Source organism: Stegastes partitus, unplaced genomic scaffold, assembly GCF_000690725.1.
Source record: "Stegastes partitus isolate 25-593 unplaced genomic scaffold, Stegastes_partitus-1.0.2 Scaffold490, whole genome shotgun sequence".
Taxonomy (NCBI): Eukaryota; Metazoa; Chordata; class Actinopteri; family Pomacentridae; genus Stegastes; species Stegastes partitus.
Genome location: NW_007578221.1, coordinates 377,718 through 387,217, shown reverse-complemented (window position 1 = coordinate 387,217; position 9,500 = coordinate 377,718).

Sequence of the window (9,500 nt, the reverse complement as noted above, 5' to 3'; positions counted from 1 at the left end):
GTTGTGACAGATGTTCAGAAACAAACTATTTCTGCTGTATAAGCTTTATTTTACCGTTTCCATGTTTCCGTTGTGTATATATGACCGCACACTCAAAATGCCAGATTGAGGTTTGTCACGTTTGTCCACACGTGATCTTTCATCGGTGTCATGTTTAGTGAAAAATTCCAGCATCACAGAGATGCTTAAAGTGTGTAAAACTCTAACAACACATTCTTCTGATTTGTCCAGAGACCTCCAGAGCACAACAGATAGCCTTTTTCCACCAGGCTGGTTTCAGTGCTAGTTCGGTGCCAGAGCCTGACTTAGGGCTGACTCCAGGCTCTCAAAACTGGCACCAGCTTTTTGCTGGGCCAGAGCTAAGAACCGAGAACGTCAGGGGCTGGGGGCGGGGTTATCGTGACCACCGAGAGCGATGAATGGGACACACAAGCGGTGATTTGTGTCGTGTTTTGCGACGACGTCTCCGGTCCAATCGCAGATGTATTGGAATGAGTCCAAGGACATAAAAGTTTTGCACAAACTGTTGTGCCCTGAAATCCGGTCCAACAGTGTCCCACCAGCAGCACCACAGTGGTGGAAAACAGGACTTTTATGACTTTGGTGTGCTGCGGTATTTACGCTTAGACATTCACTGTTTATTCCGCTCATAGAAAAGACTGCACGAGAAAACATCACTTGGTTTCATCTTGGACAGATCTGACATCAGAACCTCCTGGTTTACTCTGTTAAAGTCGTCTTTGGTCGCTCACCGGTCTGAGCAGCGCGACCACCAACAGCAGCTACAGCAGCCTGCTGTGTGGGGCGTTCAGGGAACATCGTAAATTATAGAGTCTATTGATAAGAAAGTGTTCAGCCGGTCATATGTTTTGCCTGTGACATGGTGGGAAGTGCGAACAAATGAGAAAGTTGGTCACACCAGTAAAAAAAAAAAAAGAAAGAAAGTCTGAGTCCTGTGTGGACTTCTTGAGGCGCGAGCGTCGTTCGGTAGACGGAGGCAGTGACGTATGGCTCTAACGTGGCTCGTTGCCAAAGCAAACCGGTTCTTAGGAGGTGCCAGGTTGGAACCATCTGGCCCCAGCACCAGCAAGCAACTGGTACTTGTTCTTCTTGGTGGAAAAGGAGTAAGAGAGGAGGAGACCCTCAGACAGTCATTAACTCTGACACTGGACAAAGCCAAAGCCGTTGAACCCGACTGGACCTCAGCCAGTTCTGGGATGGTTTTCTTTTTTTGTTGCTAGTGTCACGTTTGTACTTACTGTGGACTCATTTTGTCCGTTGAAATTTAAATTTGACAGTTTGTAGCTCTGATAGGTGTTAATAAGCTTTGTCATAAGCACTAATAGAATTTTAACAATTTCTACATCGATAATATTTGCAAAGCCGTCAGTTGCCTTTAATGAACTGATGCACAGATTGCTGCGGCTGTGGAGGCTGCAGCAGCATCAGTGAATGCTCAGTAGCCATGCAGTCTGTTCCTACCCAATGTTTTGATTTATCTTAATAATATATGCAATATTATTTATGCAATATAGTTATAAAGTATACAGTTTATTATTAAAAATACTGAATATTTGTTAGGGCTGAACAATCTGGTGGAAACATGATGATGAACTTAAAACTGAAGCTTCGGTTGAGTGTTCACTGTGTCGTAGGTTTGAGGTGCGATCGATCATTAACGAAAGAGGAAGTGTGACAGAAGCAGAGCAGCATTCATTTGAAAAAGCTCCGACTAAGGATGCAAAGTTTGTCCTCCTTTCTCACCTTATTGGTTAATAGTCAGTTTATTAGTAGCACAACACGATGGCAGAAGACATTATAGAATCCGATTTATCCACAATCACGTGCTGCTAGATGACACGTGACGTGAGATTGACGTGGCTAATCAGCGATGCGTGAGAATCTTTCTGCGTCTTCTGGTTGGTCGCCATTAATCGTCACAGGAGCCTTTCTCACGGTTGCACTTTACGAGACAAACTCCCACAATGCCCTCTGCTCGCCGGGAGTCCAAGTGACGCCTCCTTGTTTTGCTGCCGTGTAAGAGGCCACACCTGGTGGCAGCGCCGGGTACTACACCCGAAGTCCGACACATTTTCTGACATGCACGTCCTTCACCTTCTCCGTATCGGCTAATTGGTTAAATCATTAACAACGATTAATCATTAACACTTCTGCCACTGCCACGGTCTAAACCTTGGGTCAGACACACTGCTAGATATTTTTATTCAAAGTGGAATAATTGTTCAGCCCTAATATTTATGTAGCGCAAAAAAAAAGGAAATGTACATTTTTAATGCTTTGTTTTCTACTCTGTGGTTTTCAACAGTTTCCTCCAAAAGTGTGTTAACAGTCAGATGAGTAGAGGTTAGCCGTTTGAATCTAAGATTAGAACTCAGGATAGGCCAATTATCGTGGCCGATATTTTTCCAATTATCTGTATTTTTATTGACTGGTTATTGATAAATTGAATGCAGTACTTCAGGTCTGATGCAGCCTCTTCTCTCTGTCTGTTCTATTAATTAATTGATTAATATGAACTGTACAGAGAAATTTCAGGCAGAAAACTTCACTTTCATTCTACTGTTGACACCGTTTTGGAGGGAACTGTGTAGTAACACATCCATAAACATAGGAGGGTGTGTTAGATGGCTTTATACTGTAAAGAGGTTCATCCAGCTTTACATTTATATATACTTTTTCTTCTTTCTCATATCATTTGCTCTTTACTGTGTCTGAACTCTGTCACTGTGATTTGTGGTAAAAGATAAAAATAAAAAAGGAAGTCTGAAACTGAGAGCTGTGTTTTTTATTTTTGTCGTCGCACAATCAGCTTCATTGTGTTGTGATTCCTATTAGATGGAAACAATGGGGGAAGGGGGGCTGTGCGGCACGAGACAGTGACTCAGGTCGTCTTTAAGGTGTCACACCCCAGCCGTCTAGTTTGACCTGAGAAGATCACAGAAACCAGATTAGTGTGTTAGCAGGTCTGTTGAGTCTGAAGCTTCTGTTAGCCTGCTAGATCTCCATGCTAACTTGGAGCTAACCCGGTCCAGGTTCTGGTCAGAGTTTTGTATTTAAAACAGCTCGAGGAAGCGTCTCCCAAGGAGCTGATGGTGGACTACGGCAAGAAGCAGCAGAGGGGATACCACCCAGTCAGGATCAGCGGGATATACATATACATACATATATATACATATATATACACTTCTTGTGTGTTCTATTCCTTATTCTTATTTATCTTTATTTATCTTCTTATCATTGTTTCGGTGTTGAACAGGGCCACCGTTATGCGCGTTATCTCGTGTGTGACTGTGTTTGTGACCAATATAAGACCTCGAACCTTTAATCAAATAGTTTCCTGATGAGTCACTGAGCGATATGGGTTCTGAGCTGAGGTACTGTGTTTATCTGTGAATACGCTGTGTTGTGCGTTCCTGAAACCACTGAATGAAACAGTGTGCTTACAATATTGCACACTCTTATTGTGTTGCCATGGGAACCAGGCGTGCATTGAGCTGCGTTTAGATTCAGAAACCACATAAATCCGGTTTATGTTTGGTCTGTTTGCTCTGCTGCCACTGCAGCTGATAGGAAACAGATTATTGTACTGGTGTTTATTACAGAGAATATTCAATCAGTGACTGATTTGGCCAAAAACTGAAGTGATGTCCTGCATTGTGGTACAGCGTCAGACCTGAATGCACGTCAAGACAACNGACTGAACATCTTAAAGGAAACAACATCATTCCTTTAACGCTGGTTTCTCTTGTTCAACAAAAAGTGAACATAATCTTTACTTTGCTGTTTTGTACTCGTCCAATCTATGAGGCTGCTGAAAGAAAAAAGTAAACGCTGCAGAAAATGCAACACAATAGAAGTTTACTGTTTTTGAGAGCTTCAGCATTAATTGAACAAACTTATTGTGAAAACAACAGACACTTTGCTGCAGGACACACACACAACTCTGAACCGTCCGTGTGCTTCACTTTAACCCTCTGAACTTCAAGGAATATCTGGAGAACATCTGTTGTCTTCACTGTGAGCTCATTTTTCACTGCAACACTCAGTCCTGCAGCTCTACGGAAACAGAACAACCAGGACTGGAAGCAGAGAGAACCCAGAAGTGTTTTCTGTTCTCAATGACAGTTAGAACGTCAGAAATCATGAAAAAAAAAAGCAAAAAACGGGAGTTGAATTTCTTTGATTATTTATTTTATTGAAATGGAAAAACCTGGGGTTAACATGTAGAACACTTTTCCAGGTGCTACCATCACTGGCAGCTCTACATACTGTGGATTTAATTTGTTTCTGACTGCAGTTCAGCTGAAAAGTCGCAGAATTTTTANGTATTCATGGAAGTTAGACAGTACTTCCTGTTTCATGGCGAAGGATGGAAAAATCAGCATGCCGCCGTGGCCACGCCCTTTGACTTGTGCAGAAGATTTTGATAACATTTTACCTTCAAGGTGTACTCTACATGCTAGCTGAGTTTCAGCGCTCTATGGCTCACCCCCTAGGAGGAGTTAGCTCAGGGTGGAGAAACGAACAATCCAAAATGGCGGACTTCCAGTTGGGTTTAGGTCAGGGGTCACCGCTGGCTTTTTTGTTCGTCTAGATGTGCTGCATATGTTTAGCAAGTTTCATGGATGTAGGTGAAACGTGCTGCCCGTAGTACATGTTACAAATTTAAAACTAATGTAGGGGGCGCTATGGAGCCACACATATGCATGACGACCAAAGAATATAACATTTTTCACCAGTGCTGATGTGTGTGCAAATTTTCATGAGGATTTGAGCATGTTTAGGCCCTCAAAAATGCAGTTGTTCATGGCCATGAAGAAATCATAACAATCCTTTCAGTTTGAAGAGGGTCCTACGCTGCAGTGCTCAGGTCCTAATAAAACACTGCGACATCATAGTGTCCAATCAGCAGGGAAGTCTTAATTAGGAGCTGTTATGGGGCGTCTTACCCTCAAAGTCCAACTCTGACATTTTTCCATATTATGGAAAATGTTTGTGAGAAACACAGATTCAGTTCCATGATCACATCATGAGCAGCGCTGTTTCAGAGCTGCTGTGGATGAGGAAGCGTTTTGTTTGGTTTTTTTAGATCATGCACCTCGGATTGTTCCAGAAAAGTGTTTAAAAAAACAAATGCTTGGATTTAACCTTTAGCAGATAAAAAGAGAACTCTGACAGGAGCCAGTTCACTTTCATGGAAACTTTTAGGTCAGGTCGGTGTGTTGCTGCATATCTTTTTTTTAACAGGACTTTTTAAAACCATCATCTCATAAATCCCTCCTTTAGAAGACCAAACCAGCTGTAACAGTTAATTGTTAGAAGTTATGGTGATAAAAACGCTCCAGTGAGGAAGTCAAGACAAAAATAAAACTCTAGAAATAAAACAAATGAAAGCATCCACGCTGCTCTGATGCCGGGAGACGAGCATCCCGGCTTCAGTTCTTCAGTCAAAGTTTCTGTTACTTACCAAGAGTGCACAGAGCTGGAAGAATCCTGGAGATGAAGCACATCTTCATGGACAGTTTATCAGAAAGTAGAAACTTGGTGATCCGTACTGCAGTGGATGGAGGTCTGTTTAATCTGCGTCTGGCTCCATGTGGTGAAAAGAAAGAACAGATTTGTGTGGGCGGAGGAAACCAGTTGCCCCCCCCAGTCCCATGGGGGGGGCAACTGGTTTTCCACAGCATCCTCCTGAAAGAAAAAACCCACAACATAAATAACTTGCCAGCCTTGTGGTGTCCCTGTGTGTGTGTGTGTGTGTGTGTGTGTGTGTGTGTGTGTGTGTGTGTGTGTGTGNCTGCTCTGAACCTTAATAACTTCCTCATGTGCTAACCACAATCTGTCAAAATGAACTTTCAGGATACGTGTCACATCCTACAAGGTTGTGTATTTAGTCCCGAGCTGCACAGACTCGATTGTCTTTCTGAAACTGAGAATATTCAAAAGCATTGCTTAATTTCGTGCTGCAGCTCTGCTACACTTCAAATATTGTGCTCAGTTCTGTTTACATCACTGCTTCTTTTTCTCCACATTGCATTGTTGGATTAAGCCAACAGATAATATATAACAGTTAATGTTAAGTTGAGAGACTTTGGAGGAACTGAGCTGGTCTAAACACCAGCCTGCATTCCTTTGGCATTAATGTCACATATGAAGACACACTCAGATGCTCGTGATTTACAGGAAGAGCAGGACTTCTCAGAATTCATGTTGACCTTGATGCTTTCATGCAGCATTCAGGACTCTGCACCTAAATGTAAGAAAGGCTGCAGCGCTCTGTCTGGGAACAGCGCCAGAGGAAACTCCCTGGAGTGGAAACCCTGATACTCATAAAGTCTTCATGATCTACTGTTGTGTTTGTACGTTGCGCTACATGCTGACTGATAACAGCTGGTTAATTAAAGCAGAACCACTTCCACGTGTTTGTCTCCTTTGTCTAACAGCAGCTGGACTCTGCAGGTTCTGGTTTCTTGTATATTGTGACTCAGGTAGATCTGAAAACATGTAAAATGAATGTCTGAACCTTACATTCATGTTTAACAGAGTCACTGAAAGTAACTCAGGATTTTGCAGAAACCTTTAATCCAGCTGCTGATGTTCGTTTTGCTGCCAAAAGCCGACTGTGCGTTTTTGTGCTGACGTTAATCAACATGAGCAGCGTCACACAGCAGCAGAACACTTCCTGTTGTTGCCTTTTCACAAGTAGCTCTACCCACACAGATCAGAGCCTGTGTTAAGGAGCGTCTCTGAGACAGTCTGGTCCAGCTTTGACCCTCAGTATGAAGTGGTTTCATGGAAGAAAGGAGAGATGTTCCTGCTTTTTGTTGCATCTTCACATATAAAGACTGAACAAACCAGAGATTGTGTTTTGAAGAGTTTCCAGCCTCTCTTGTCTAAATGCGACCTATTTCAGTGAAGTGTTTGAGATGTGAACCTGGTCTAGTGCCGTCTACATGTGAAAAAAAAAGGAAAGAAATCTGCCCTTTTTTTGCATTTTCACAAACCATAAAGAGGCTTAAGACTGTTTAAAACTCAATCTAAACTAGAATTTACACGTGATTATGGTGGTTTCATATCTGGACCTGGTCTATTGTGGTCTAAGTGTGGAAAACAGGAACAGAAATCTGCTTTTCCTTCTATTTTATAACTAGAATACAGGCTTCACACACCAGAAACTAGATTTTAAATCGTCTTTAGGCCCACAGGGACAATCTTGTGCAGATTTGACCTGTTTTAGGGAAGTGGTTTCAGCTCTGGACCTGGTCTGATGTGGTCTAAGTGTGAAAAAGTCACAGAAATATGTGTGAGACTTTGCTTTAAGGGATCTGGAGCCTCTCTCAGACAGTAGAGCAGATATGACCTCTATCTAAATAGAGTGGCCTCAGATCTAAACCTGGTCTAATGTGGATTAAGTGTGGGGACAAAAGGAAAGAAGATGCATGAGATTAATGTCTATGTTCCTCTTCAGAAAACTGAATCTGATCCTGTCCAATCTTTGGTCAAGACTCAGCAGCTGCCTCACNTTGTCGAGCCGACTTGGACAAAGAAAGCCTTCTGGTTCTCCCACATCTGCTCTGTAGCCTCCGACCGAAACTTAGATCCATTAGTTCATTGTTGTTCATTTGATGACTCGTGCTGTTTGTCTCAGTCAAAGAACGTCTGTCCTTTTGTTCGTAGTTGGAACGTAAATACATTTTCACCAACGCATTCTGACTCTGTGTTTCCATTTGGGTTCCCTGACTAGCGGGACAGCTTTCAGTCTGAACTTTGGGAATTCTCACCATGTGGTTAAAAAAAAAAGGACTTTTAAATATGCAGCTGTGATACACACAGAGGTGAGTTTAGTAGTTAACATGAGGTTCTACATTGCTCTCCATTATAACAGCCTGTTGACTGAAGCAGCTGCTGGTTTCATTTTGTGCAGAAGAAGAGTCCCGTGATGTGCTAAACGTCCTCCTCTATGTGAACGTGCACAGAGTTTGAAGCAGAGTTGACAAAGATAGTTGAAAACCACCTTCATGATAGCTGCTGTCTCCGACTGGGGCTTCAGTTTTTTGCACTAACACAAAGAAAGCCTGGATGTGTCGAGCTTGAGTCGTGGTGCAGCTGAGACGTCGAGGCTCTCACGCAAACAAACCAAAACCATCCAACACAAACAGAGAAAACCCCAGAGAATGCAGAGCTAACTGGCCGTAATCATGAAACATGAGTCTATTCGATAAATTCAGCCGTGTAGGTCTGCTGTCCGTCTTCCCTGAGCCTGGTTCTGTCAGAGGTTTTCTTTCCCCCTCTCTATGAGTGACGTTTTTTCTGTTCCTCCGGTAAGCAGAGTTAAAGCAGAGGAGGATTCTTGTCTGTAGAAAAAAAAAAACACAGCTCAGATACACAACCTGAACCTTAGGAATGAACCCACTGCTGCTGACTTACCCCGTAGTGATACGCAATTCATTCACATGAGAGACGTGACACCTCTTATCTGCAGTCGGGCCTTATGCTGCTCAGCGCAACCAGAACAAAGCTGTGCAGATTATAGACACTGACTGGAGGCGACTGCACACTTTTACATCAGCTTTACATGTGCAGTAACTGGATTAAAGTCACTCTCTGGTCAATATTCAACCCCTAAAAACTCCCATCTCTGTGTGTCAGAGGTACATAACCAAAAGTCCTCACATGGTCAGAATGCATGTGTGGAAAGGAAACTTCCAACTATGAACAAAAGGACAGACGTACGTCGACTGGGGCAAACAACACGAGTGAGCTGATGAAGGCAGGAGCAGGGTGGAGCTCAGGGTGAAGCAATATCAGACGGGGCTGCTGTTTCCAGAAGGAGGAGGAAGTGGAAGCAGGAGGCTGATCAGATCCCTGGCAGCAGAGCAAACAATAGTCCGAGAAATGTGTTTTTAGACGACTGAGGAAAGTCTGACACTGAGTCCATGTGTTACAGAACAGAACTCTTTTCCTGTTTTGGATCCAAAATGAAGATGGTGGGTGTGTTTTTTTACTACCACAGTTATACTGAGCTTTTATGAAGCAAAGATCACATCACCTCACAAGAAGGACCAATACGCAACATTTGGGACCAGAATATATTAAAGTAAAGGTTTAAAAGCAACCTGTCATCAGTAACAAGGTTTCGCTCTCCTCCTCTGTTCTTCTCTATGTTCTCGATCTTTCACTGTTCTGTCACTTTCACCACCCACTAAGATCTTAAATCATGATTAGTTATTGTTTTCCAGATTCTGTTTCAGGTCTGGCTGCCTGATAACTTAGCTGTTAGCCGTTAGCGTAGCCTTAGCCGACTGCAGGAGGCCGATAAAAGATTAAGGAACTTTCAGTAAAGGATGCAGAGGCTGATCGTATCTGGAATCTCTCTTCTGCACAGCGAACACATTGTTCTCAGTCTTAAAACAATCCAGAAGCAGAGCGGAGGTGTGACGACCCTCCACCAGTCCACCAGGTGTCCCTGTGTTTTCTGG